Source organism: Zingiber officinale, chromosome 3B (assembly GCF_018446385.1).
Source record: "Zingiber officinale cultivar Zhangliang chromosome 3B, Zo_v1.1, whole genome shotgun sequence".
Lineage (NCBI taxonomy): Eukaryota > Viridiplantae > Streptophyta > Magnoliopsida > Zingiberales > Zingiberaceae > Zingiber > Zingiber officinale.
This window is the reverse complement of record NC_055991.1, coordinates 98251630-98265053: the sequence shown is the minus strand read 5'-3', so window position 1 is coordinate 98265053 and position 13424 is coordinate 98251630. Positions and strand designations below refer to the sequence as shown.

At 39.6% G+C, this 13424-nt stretch overlaps 1 pseudogene; it reads right to left on the bottom strand.

Annotated features, from left to right (window-relative positions):
- Positions 1 to 1860: 1860 nt before the first annotated feature.
- On the bottom strand, positions 1861 to 13193 carry LOC121967160 (annotated as a pseudogene).
- Positions 13194 to 13424: the final 231 nt, after the last annotated feature.

Below are 13424 nucleotides of genomic sequence, written 5' to 3'. Positions count from 1 at the left end.
GCTGGAAATTCCACCTGAAGATTGCTTCATCATTCTTGAGGTTGATGGATGCATGGACGGATGGGGCGGTGTATGTAAATGGAAAAAGGCTAAATATGACTCAAAGAACACTGAAAAAATATGCGCGTATGCAAGCGGAAAGTTCAACCCTCCTAAGTCCACAATTGATGCAGAAATCGATGCAGACATAAATTCCCTAGAAGCTCTAAAGATTTATTTTCTAGACAAGCAAAAGTTGTTCATTAGAATAGATTGCCAAGCAATAATAAGCTTCTTCGGAAAAACTTCCAGTAACAAACCCTCGCATGTTTGTTGCTGACTTTTGTTGATTATATTACTGGAACATGCGAACATGCATTCAAGTTCATTTCGAGCATATCAAGGGTGAAGATAATCAAGTAGCTGATGCCCTCTCACGACTAATCAATTTACTTATTTTGGCAGAATGGTCGATCCAAGAAATGGGCCAACTAGGATTAGTAGCACCAGCCCTATAGGAGCTAGAAGAATGGCCCAACCCGGAAGCTCAAGCACACTTAATGATGACCCTCCAAGCCCTATCTACTTCGCTGAGCAATGTCAATAATAGCTCAACAAGCTATGTGTCTATCCAATCACATTCGAAAGAGATCAACAGATACGACAAGACCTGCACAACCTACAACAAAGAGCTGCTATCCAAGCCACTAACACACTCCAACAACTCCGTTTACTCCACTCTCTGAAGAAACAAGAGTGCCAACGACTATGTTCCAAAGATAATTGGTGGCATGATTGGTACCCTGTCACCAAACAAATTGATGAACAATTGCCACAAACTGCCTATATGCTTCTAGACGTTGTTAACAGAATGAATTCCTTCCAAGTGTAACGTTCACAGAAGTGGTGGACCCTACTACCTACTAGATAAGATGCCCGTGATCTGTAAAGAGGCATATGTGCGTTATCTAAAGTAAGATGCCCTTAGCTGTAAAGGGGCATCTGTGTGTTGTAAAGTATCTAAAGTAAGATGTCCTTAGCTGTAAAGAGGCATCTGTGTACTGTAAAGTTAAGATGTCCTTAGCTGTAAAGAGGCATATGATGCGTTCTTATCTAGACAAGATGTGACGATGGGGCCCATGGTGCACCCGACATCTTCTCTATAGATAAGGATGCTCACCACCCTTGCAAAGCATTCAAGCGTCCTTTGAGGTTTACTTGGGAAGAATTGCAAGAATTAGAGTTTGTAAGATCCTGTTTGAAGTAATATTATCTATGAGTTCTCACCTCCTTATTTATATTACTTCACCTGTTTTATCGTTTTATCCACGCCTATCACCTATTTCAAAAAATCCACCTCTTTTGAGTAAGTAGTTGATAATTGTTATCTAAATTGCTGCTAGAGAAGCCTTGATATATCCTTTATTTTTAGTAATTGAAGTGTTTAAGTGGCATAAAGTTTGTAATTTTTTTCTTCATATTGAAATGTTTTTCACCTGAATCTTTTATTGATTGTTTGATTACTCGTGCCAATCTACTCAACTTAAAATTAGTTGTTTTGCAGATTCATTTAACTGCACAAAGACAGAGATAACATTTATTTAATTTATTTGAATTATTATTATTATTTTTTTGAACCAAATGAGTTTGCAGAGATTATTGGTTTTCTCCAACAAAATGATCATGGAACTAAATGTGATTTTGGCAAAAAGAATATCAGTGTTTACCGTAAGGACTAGGCAAATGAATATGGATACTTTATGACATTTTATATCAAGAAAAGATGAGCAGAAAGGGGTCTCATCATCCCCACAGCTCAATGATCCTTGGTTCGTCTTCCCTTTTGCTTTTGGCAGTGATCAATGTTGATGAGGCGACTAGTGAAATTTCTTATCAGTCTCTGTATCCATACATATAATCCAATAATTTTATTCGAATAATAAATAGTTATCTCTACTATTTTCGATGAATATAATTATATATAGTGTGCAGCTTGGAACCTGCCAGTGCCTACCACAAGAAGTTGCAGACGGGATCGTTTTAGATAAAAACATAATTATGATCTATACTTGGTAGGAAACTAAGCACTGCTATTGGAACTAGATCCTTCTTCAACCACATAATCTTTGAGGGAAGGTTGCCTCTCAGTGATTTCCATGGAAGGGTATCGCGAAGAAAGCCGGCGCTCCAAATTTGCCTTCTGCTGCAGCCTTCTCCTCGCGATGTATCCTCGAAACCACGGCGTCACATCCTCGTTGATTTTGATCATCAGGAAGAAGATGATTCGGTAGATGACAATCATGCTGAAGAGCACTGACAAATCCCACCACTTGGACCGGTGTATATCGATCTGGAAGATGTTCTCCAGCACATACTCTCCTGGAATCTTTGGAAGGTCCGGTGACTGGTTATCAAAGAGGATACCTTCTAAATCATTCTGATACTGAGCCTGTTGTGGGGAAACAGTTGAATAATATATGGTTATATTTCAATGATCCCATTTTCCACTTCAAGTCGCACAGTTTCGTTCTTTACCTGCAGTGACCAGAAATCGAAGCTGATGTATGACATGGGGTAACGCCAGAAGGGTTTTGGGATGTCATTAGGGAGTCGAAAGTAGCCTGACACTAGCATGAAGATCCCCTGTTGCAAGGCATGCAGAAGCGCAAGGTTATGTCTCAATTCATACATAAATATGCATGCATGAATTATATGGGAGACGGCCGGGTACCTGAATTCCAGCTCCTATGATGATTCCCATGAGGAAGTTGGGAACGACACTGGCGATGGCCATCATCAAGCTCTCCACCACAGTCACACTGGCGAAGAGGCACAAAACGAAGAAGACATAGTGAATGAAACCCGGATGAAGGCGGACCATGAAGTAGCAAATGGTTCCAGAGGCCACAGATATCATGATGAGGAAGGGCGCTGCGGACAGTGTGTTGCCGATGACAAATGCCACCACGCCGTAGTGCCCATTTAGCCGCTCTCTTTGGAACACCTACGTGAAACATATAAGAAATGAGATTGGACAAGAAGGAAAAAGGAAGAAACAATAAAATTATTAATTGAATTGGTTTGTTCATAAATCGATAATTTATAGATATATTATAAGACTTTATCAATTGATAAAGTAATAAAGAAAAAAAATATTATAAGACTCCGTCAATTGATAAATTAATAAAGAAAAGAAAGATCATAAGATTATGTCAATGAAAAGGAATAATTAATGGGTCATAATTTTATTTTGGCATAATCATATTAAATGATTCTTTTTTATCCTCGATAAATTTAACAAAAAATCTTTAACAATGAATTTACTTACTAGCCTATTGAAATACTATTTAAATAATGATTAAATAAAATATTAGCAATTTAATTCTCTGCAAAAATATAAAAAACTGATAATTGTTGAGTCGCCATACGCTTTCGAACAAAATAAAAATCAATTTTGACATATTTTGTGCGAGCATGAAATATTGGATTTGTTGTAAGATATGTTGCTCCAATATTATCATACCAAAATTTTGGTGTAATATTTGATCCAAGATGAAGTTCAGAGAAAAGTGATTGAAGTCAAATAATTCCAGACGTTATATTTGCTATAGCTTTATATTCTGCCTCAGTGCTTGAATGAGATACCGTAGGTTGCTTTTTTGAATTCCATGAGATAAGGTTTCATCCAAGAAATATTGCATATCCACTAGTAGAGTGTTTGTCTTCTGGAGAACTTGCCCAATCTGTATCACTATAGGCAGATAAATCTTGAGATGATTGGTGATATAAAAGAAAATCATGTAGAATAGTACCTTTGAGATAGCGAAGTATTGCCCCCAGGACGTAGCGTAGACAGTAGGTGCATAACATTTTTGGCTTAATGGTCAGGGGTCGATTCTCAGGAACTGACGACCTGGGGTTTACCCCACCATGCGCCTATGGCTTATGTACCTCCCTCCATATCCATGAGGTCGGCATTAAGGGGCTGCTAAGGTAGCAGATCTATCTTTTTGAGATAGCAAAGTATTTTTTTCACACTTTCCCAATTTTGTTCAGTTGGAGCATGCATGAACTGACAAACACGATTTACTGTAAAGGTAATATCAGGGCGTGTGATAATGACATATTGTAAGGCTCCAATAATTCTTCGATAAACCTAGGGATCAGACTTTACAGGAGAGGATGAAGTTGTAAAGAAGTTGTTTATGACAATTGGTATAGAGACTGGACGTGCTCCATCCATTTTAGCTCTTTAAAGAAGTCCAATAATATATTTGCTTTGAGAGAGGAGATAACCTTAATCATGAGGAATAAGTTCAATATCAAGAAAAAAATTAGCATTATCCAAATCTTGAATAGGAAATTCTTGATTGAGAAGATTTAATAGAGTTGTGATTCCCTTTTGATTGTTGTCGATCATTAAAATATCATCCACATAAATAAAAAAAATCATGAAACCATCATTATATTTGTAGAATAAAGAGGAATCAGTCTTTGAACCAACAAATCCTTGAACTTATAACTAATTAGATAATCAATAAAACTATACATGAGGAGCTTGTTGATGACCACATAAGGATTTCTTGAGTTGGCAAATATGAGATGAAAATTGAGGATGAATGAACCCCGGTAGTTGCTTCATAAATACAATTTCCTCAAGATGATCATGAAGGAATGTATTAGAAACGTTTAATTGTTGTACAGACCAATTAGAACTAACGACTATTGATAACAATAATTTGACAAATATAATTTTGATAACTGGGCTAAATGTGCCACTGAAATCAATATCTGGTTGTTGACTAAATTTTTTGGCTACAAATCAAGATTTGTGCCTTTCAAAAGAATCATCAGCTCGATGCTTAAGACAAAATATCCATTTGGACCCCATAACATTCATGGAGGGAGTGTACGGAACTAAGCTCCATATTTCATTGTGAAGAAGTGCATCAAATTATGTAGTCATTGCACTACACCAATTCAGATTCTTGTTCGCTTGTAAAACATAAGTTGGTCCAATAGATTTTGAGGAGACCATTAGATCTCGTGGGAGTGGATATTGAGTTTCCATTGGTGGGCATCGTGCATATATGTCATTTAAGGAATGCATGTGACGAGGAGTATTATCATCTAAATCAGTTGTTGATCGCGACGAGGAAATAGGCTGACATGGTGATTTTGTTGATGGACTTGTATTATCTGAGGATCCAGAGCTAGGAAGTATATTATCTTCGACTGGTGAGACTTCTAAGATTAGAACAACAACTTAAGGTAATTCCGAAGGTATAGGAGAGTTATCAGAGAGCTCTAGAACAAGACCTAGGGTGCTAGCACTTTCGACAATATTAGGTGCCATCAAGAAGGTGTCACCTGTATTTGGAGGAGAGATTGAAGAGACTCCTAAAAAAGGGAATAGAGATTCATCAAAAGTAACATGTTGTGAAGTATATATCCATCTAATTGGTATATGCAAGCAACGATACCCATGATGCATAATACTATAACCATAGAAAACACGTAGTAATGAACGAGAGTCAAGTTTGTGTTTAGAGTAGGGGTATAACCATAGATAACATACACAACCAAAGATTCGAAGAAAGGTGTAGTCAGGTGTCTAATTATAAAGTTTGTACAAAGAACACTTATGATTGAGTAATGGGGTAGGAAGTTGATTTATGAGATATATTGTATGTAATACAAACCTCTCAACAGAGTCATTTTGCTCTGGAGTGTGAAGGCAAGAAACTCGATGAGTAATTCTACAAGAGACAAGAAGATGATGAAGAGATTAATATTCACCTCCCCAATCAGAACGAAGAGAGAGTATTTTACGATTAAAATATAGTTCAACTTATTTTTGAATGACCAAATATGTCTAATAAATCAGATTTCCTTTTCATAGGATAAAGCCAAGTAAATTTACTAAAATGATTAATGAAGGTAACATAATATAGGAAACCTCGGTTAAAAAAGATAGGTGTAGGGCCTCAAACATCTGATTGAATTATTTCAAATAGAAAATTAGAAACACGATCAGATGAAGAGAAACATAACTTATGACTTTTAGATTCCATGCAGGCTCTACATGAATGAGATGGAGAGGAGGTAAAGGAGGTAAATAAACCATACCTATTGATGATTAACTGACCAATGTGAAGAGAAGAATGACCAAGGTGAGCATGCCAAGCTGGTTTATTTGTGCATTCACCAATAAAAGCTTAAATTGAAGAGCTTTGAAGATAATAGCGGCCATTTTTTATTTTCCCATAAAACATGGTAGTACTTGTTCTTCTATTATAAGATAATGATTATGATGGAATTCAAAAAAGATATTGTTATCAAGACAAAACTGATATGTAGAGAGTAAATTTTTAGTAATAAATGGAACATGAAAGATGTTGTGCACATGAAAAGTATGATTAGATAAATTGATATATGTGTTTCCAAGATTAGCAATTTACAAACCTGAGTCATTGTCTACTTGTACCGTATATGAACCATAGTATGACTTTACTTCTGTGAGGATATTATAATTTGATGAAACATGATGAGTTATTTTAGTGTCAATATATCATTCAGTAGATGAAAACTCCAGTGATTTACCAAGAATAGGCATAGATGAGAGTGCTTAGGATATACTTGTAAGACAGTTGATTGACTTAAAGCTGTAGGATCACCGATAAAGTTTGTATCAAATTGTCTAGGACATTGAATACTAATATACCCGACTTTGAGATAAATTTGGCATCTTTTTTGAGTATCCGACATTAAAGAGAGGAAAGAAGGAAGAAAGAGGGAAAAAAAAAGGAAGAACCATGGCAGAGACAAAAAGAACAAATGACTATGGGGAAAGAAAGAAAAAGAAGATAAAATGTTTTTTCGAGATATAGAAGGGGTCGTTGTGCAGAGGATATGGTGAGAAAAAGTCAGAGCAAAAGGTTGACATGAGAAAAAGAAATCACAGAGAGCCGATGGCCTTGGCTAGCTTCGATGGGCTTTGGTGATGGCCTTGACTAACTTCGGCGGTTGTAATTGAGGGTTTTGGTGTTGGCTGAGAAGGAGAGTGAGAGGCTACTACTCGTGTTTCGTGTTGCCAAAAGGGGGATAGGAAGAAAGGTAACAAATGGCCAAGGCATGCCACCGAGGGCAACAACCTAGGGCCTCCGACTTTTGGGGGCCCCCAAATTTGACATACATATGTATTATATATTATATATAATTGGATTGTTTTAATTCAAAACCCCAAAAAATATATTTTATTGGATTGTTTTAATAAAGGCTTAAAAAATATATATTGTTGGATTGTTTTAATAAAGGCCCAAAAAAATATATTTATCACTAAAATTTAAAAATCTAAAAAGGAAAAAAAGGAAGGTAAACCGTTCTTTTTTTCTAAAACTTTATTTCTTATACAACTCTTTTTTTTATTAATTTGTTTACAGAAGTAAGAAGATTCCGAAGAGTGAAATCTGAATCCTGAACGTCAATTTCCTTTCTTCTTTTCTTTTGAATCTCTTCTAATTAAATCAGAAAAGTCTATTCTCCAATTGAAATTTTAGTTTGATCATTCATCAATATATAAATGGCTTGACAATTTTATTTATTGAAAATGAGATGTTAAAAAAAAATAATTTTGAAGACTTTATTGATGATTTTACTTTTTAAAATGCTAGAAGATCTAGATTTTTTCAATGATTATTTGATCTTTTTTTTTGTATTTGTAAGTATTGTACTTTTTGGAGAAGATCGGAAAATATATTTTGTATAGTGTTGCATTTTTTGAAAAATCTTGAAAAATATATTTTATATGAAGTTTATCATATTTTAAATGAAATATATTGATTTTCAAGTTTTTCTATTAAACTCTATGTAAATTGTATATTAGTAAAAAAAATTCCAAGCTCATTTTTCGTTTTTTACCAAGGGCCCTTAAAAGTCAGGGCCAACCCTGCAAAAGGATGCTGCTATTCAATAGAGAAGAAGAAAAACAAAAAATAACGGGACAAATAGAAAGAAAGATGGAAGAAAAAATGATTTAGGAGAAAATGTTGGAAAAGAAATGAAAAAAAAAGAAAGGAAAATTTGTTGGTGGAAAGATGTAAAGAAAATTGGGAGGAAGAATAATTTTTTAAAAAAAGAAGAAATTCTGTGCGTGAGAGGGACATCTTGGCGGCGATGACAGCGATGTTGGAGGCGAAGGCAGTTGCAGGCGACGACTTCATTGGCAGATTAGAGCAGAGATTCCAATAGCAAGAAGTTTAAGAAGGCTACCTGTTTGGAATGGTCAGCATCGCACGAGGAAGAAGAAAGGAGAGCAAAGACTCTGATACCATATAAGAAACTAGATTGGACGAGAAAGAAAAGGATGAAACAATAAAATTATTGATTGCATTGGTTTGTCCATAAATAGACAATTTATAGATACATTATAAGAATCTGTCAATTGACAATTAAAGTAATTAAAAAAAAGGAATTGATGCGGTGGTAAAAGGAACTTACCAAGGACAAGTCAAAGGTGGGAAAGGTAGCCGACATGGAGGTTGAAATCAAGTAGTCAAAAGCATAGAATCACCGGGTCACTAAAGTTAGCCGAGCGGGTGGCAACGGGCCGATCAGGCCTGAAGGGTCTGATCGAGCATGGCTACCCGCTTAGCGAAAGGAGGACTTGGTATCATGGTGTCGTCTAGAGGCTTGTCCGACCAGATCGCTCGTCCGACCGGGCGATAGGCAGCAACCCAATAGCCGGACGACTAAAGAGAGGAAAACATATGTTCGCAATTGTGACGACCTATAAGGGCTAGTCTGACTAGACTGCCTGCCCGGGCTTACGAGGAACAACCTATCGAGTCAAGCGATCGTGGAGAAGAACAACCTAGAGCGACCCAGCGGGGAATCCCGGCCGAGTGGCTCCCCGCTCGGCCAAACAGTGGGGCCCCTTGCTTAGCTCATTTTTCTGGGAGTTGGTGCCATTGACAATAGGGTATGGTCAACAGGCAAATCGTACGACGGAAGCATCTACTGTCATGTCAGGGATTTGCACACCCTGTTAAGGAAATGGTGTCAGAGAGACTTTTTTAACCTGCCTTTTCATAAGAAAGATGGGAAAATGTGCATGCACCTTGGGAAACGTGCACATACGCAATAGGGTTACTATATAAAGAGGGTTCCAACACTGAAGGAGGTATGTGTTATTCTGTGATCACGCTCTTGTTGTTACACTTTTTACTATTCTTTTACTGTTCTGGTGACTGACTTGAGCGTCATAGGGCCAATGTTGGGACCCTTTCCCTGGCCTGACACTAACGTTCTTGGTTTTTTAGGGCGGAGCAGAATCTTCACATGTTTAACCCAGAGCCACATCCCGAGCCAGCTATCTTCACTGTTTTCAGATAGGATCATATTGATGTCGTCTGTGCAGGGTAGTAATCCTCTTCCGCCTGTACAACAACCTGCTTGCCCCCAGCATATTTCATTACTTTACTATCCCAAGCTATCTAAGGCGGGTACGTTTCTTTTACAAGCCTGATCGGGCTCTATATTTTTTGATAAAATGTCTTCTTCCAACAAGCATTGGAAGGATCATTACTTTTTTATTTACCTTCTCGAGCGACCGTCATTCTCGACCGGCTGACAAATGAAGCTCATGAAGCCTCCCTCCGTACGGAAGTATCATTGGGAGCCAACCTATCTCGAGGCGGCCGCTCACCTGACCGGTCAGAAGTACCACATATACAAGCTGTTGCACGAAGGCGTTCTGTATATTTTTGGACTAAGTCCCCTTTGCTCACGGCTGCCTGACTCATTAGGTCAACTTTTTCTTCTTATATCACTTTAAACTCTAACTTATTTCACTTTCATTTTTGCAGCTGAACTCATGTTGAAGTCCTTGCTGAGCGGCAAGAGCAAGCTCTCTGATGCCGAGATCAATGTTTGTAGTGCGGTCGAACTGGATGGTCGCGGTCTCTTGCCGGTCGACAGTTTGGTCGACCAGACTGATGATACGAGCCAGGTGGCCGGAAGCAGCGCTGCCGCCACCACTGGGGAGCTTCCTTCTGAGCGGTCCACGATGGTCCCAGTGGCTATCCCATCTGAGTCGGTGCCGACCGAGTCAACAGCCTCTGGCGAGCCACTACTTCAGCGCCAGCGGAGAAAGAGACTCCGCTCAGAGGGTACCTCCCGCTCGGGAACCTCAATGCCGACGCTTATGGAAGTGCCTACCTCCCGATCCCAATCCGAGCGAGGTGAGAGTTCGTCTTCTGCCGTACCCGAGAGGATGGTTGCTTTGCCAACGCCGCTTTCATCTGACCGGACTCCATCAGTACTCAAGTTGCCGGCCAGCCAGATTCTAGCGCAGCTAATTTCCTTCCTCCCACCTCTAACCGATCTAGCGGCCTCACTTTCTACCATCTTCTCCTCGAAGTCCCAATCTAAAGGTCAGGCAACTTCGGAGCCCATCGATCTAATCAGTAGTAGGCATGTATCAGCTCTAATCCACCTGCCGATTGACGCATGGCGTTCTCCGGATGATGATACGCCCCAAGCGCCTGAACACACGATTCACGCCCAAGGTCCTTTGGCCAAGACCTGGGCGGATGCCAAGGATAGAAATATTATAAGACTGTTAATTAAAGAAATAATTAATGGTAGTAATTTTATTTTGACATAATCATATATATCTTGAATATTGAATGATTTTCTGTTAAAAACAAACATCTTTGGTGGTTTCTCTTCTCGTTAATTAAAACCCGAATATTTGAGATGAAATTCAGATCACGAACCTTCATATCTTCCACAAAGGACGGGAATCCTCCTATTGACATGAATGTTACAAACCCAAAGACAAAAGAAGCACATGCACCCCTTGCCTGCAACACAATCGAACAAATTTCATGGTGGTCTTGATGAAGATCCTACAGAAGTAATTAACGGTGGGAATCATATATATAATACCAGAATGGCAGTGTATCCAGTTCCGACGTTGAAGTAAATAGTTCCGATGCAGATGGTGACCAGAATGTAGATTAGGAGCCTCAACCAGTAATAACCGAAATCTCTCGACATGTTGAGAAATGAGCGCTTTGTCAAAACCAGTGATTGCATCAGGAAGCTAGCCTGGCTGCCTCCTGAATCCAACACTGTGCCCTTCTGCAACGTATATCTTTCTCTCTGTTAAATGCTGTGATGGAAATTTGACAAGGTAATAAAAGAAATTAAAGGAAGATGAAATCTTTAGAATTGGACGTACAATTCGAGCGATCTCATTCACTTGTTGCCTGGCTGCATAATAATACTGTGAACGACCGTAGAACTCGATTAACCTTCTCGTTGCTTCAGTAGTAGTAGTTTTCTCCAAGGGATCGTCACTCCTCTGAAACTGAATTAGATAGCACGCTAGAGTTGCTTAGTTTACCTAGTTGTAAATATGAGATTCACCAGAATAGACTAGTAACTCCTCTTCTTAATTACCCGTAGTTTCATTGACCCTTTGAGGGTAGCTTTCACCTTGTCAAAATCTGAGTTTATGCACCTCAGAAAGTGATCCGAGGGATTTCGCAGAGAAGGACAAGGGAACCCAGCTTGAGCAAAAAACTGTCGATTCAGGAGGCTATTTAGATAATCATGATTCTTGGTATGAATGACTGGAAAGATTCAAGTATATATCTACTCTAATATCTAGCTAGCTCACCTCGTATGCTTCAGAAGCTTTACCAAAATAAACAGTTTTGCCCCCAGAGAGCAGATACAGAGAATCAAAGAGTTCAAACACCTCACTGCTGGGTTGATGAATCGAAGCGATCACAGTCCGGCCATCCCTCGACAGACCTCGCAGTGTTTCTGTCACAAAGAATGCTGAAGCACTGCATCCACAAGATTTAACGAATAGATCGAGTTCATCTTTGAGCTTCACTGACTTTAATTTGTGGTTACCTGTCGAGACCGCTTGTAGGCTCATCGAGGAAGAGCAATCGGGGTCTCATGAGTATCTCAAGAGCAATGCTGACTCTTCTCTTCTCGCCGCCACTTATTCCACGCAAATGCCAGTTTCCGACCACTGTGTCGGCGCAATCTTGGAGGCCCATCTCCATGATGGTACTGTCTACCAGTGCCCGCTTCTCCTGCCGTGAGTATCTCAAGAGCAATGATGAGGCGAGCAGAGTACCATATGGTTTCCCTCACCGTCAATGTTCCAATTAAAGTATCATCTTGGGTCACATACGCCTGATATGTTAGTTTTAATCAATCTACTGAATTAACCATATATATATAAGACAATATATAGAACAATCAAACTCGACATATAAGAACTCTAGTTGTCTTACAAATCTCCTTTTATTTGTTTATTTAATTTTGGTGTCAGTCTTATTACAAATCTTCTTTACACCCTACCAAGTTCATAGTGACAAAAGGGAGTAGCTCAAATCTAGCCACATAGCTGCAAAATGAAGGCCTCACTGAAAAACAAAATCAGATCAATTGTACTATGGATCTATAATTAAGAGGATCAACATCCACTGGCAACTTTTTTTTTTTTTTTTTTGAGAAAAACGAAACGTAATCGTAACACTTGTGAATTGGGGGATTTATGGTTAAGAATAAGACTTGTCAAACTGAGTCAAAAACAACTTCATTACATGCATGCATATATATATAAAAACAAATATTATTCGACCAATTAAAACAGCGTGCAATAGAGCTCACAGCGGTTCCAAAGGAGAGCTTGGCCTTGCGGCCATTGAGCAGGATGGCACCGGCGAGGAAAGCGTTGGCGGCGAGTCGGCCAGCAAGCGCATCGAGCATGGTGGACTTACCGGAGCCAGAGGGGCCCATGAGCGCTGTTAGCGTGCCGGGCTCGGCGTAGCCCGTCAGGCCTTCCAGCACCCTGTGCGTCTCCCCTCCCTTGAGCATCACCATCACCGTCAAGTCCTTCCACGTCAACCGCGCGGAGACGTCGCCGATGAACTCAGTGTCCGCCTTATCCCGCCACAGCGTCTCGCTGAGCGGGCTCATCCCGCCCACCACCATCCCGTTCCCTCGCGGCCGATTAGCCTCGATATCTGCCATTACCGTGCGCCTCATCTCCTCGGCTGCTGCTGCTGCTGATCCTCCTCTCATGATGTCGTTTCGGCAATTTGCTACGACGTGGAGAACGAGGCAACTGAGCCGTGAAAGTGAGGAATTAATATGTAGTTAGGAAAAAGGGATGTGGGAGAGTGTGAGGTGCATAGTTTGACTGAGATGAGCTTTCCTCCTCTCAACCCAACTGTGAATTCATCAATGCATGCCCAATCCCACGGTGCGTAGTTTGACCGAGATGAGGTCCTCCTCTCAACTCACAACTGTGAAACATGTGATTGGCACGGCATCCACTTCCGCGCAGGGACCCATATCCACTTCAATATCTGCCTTGTCGGTCAAAATCTCTTTAGTATCATCAAATGCACGAG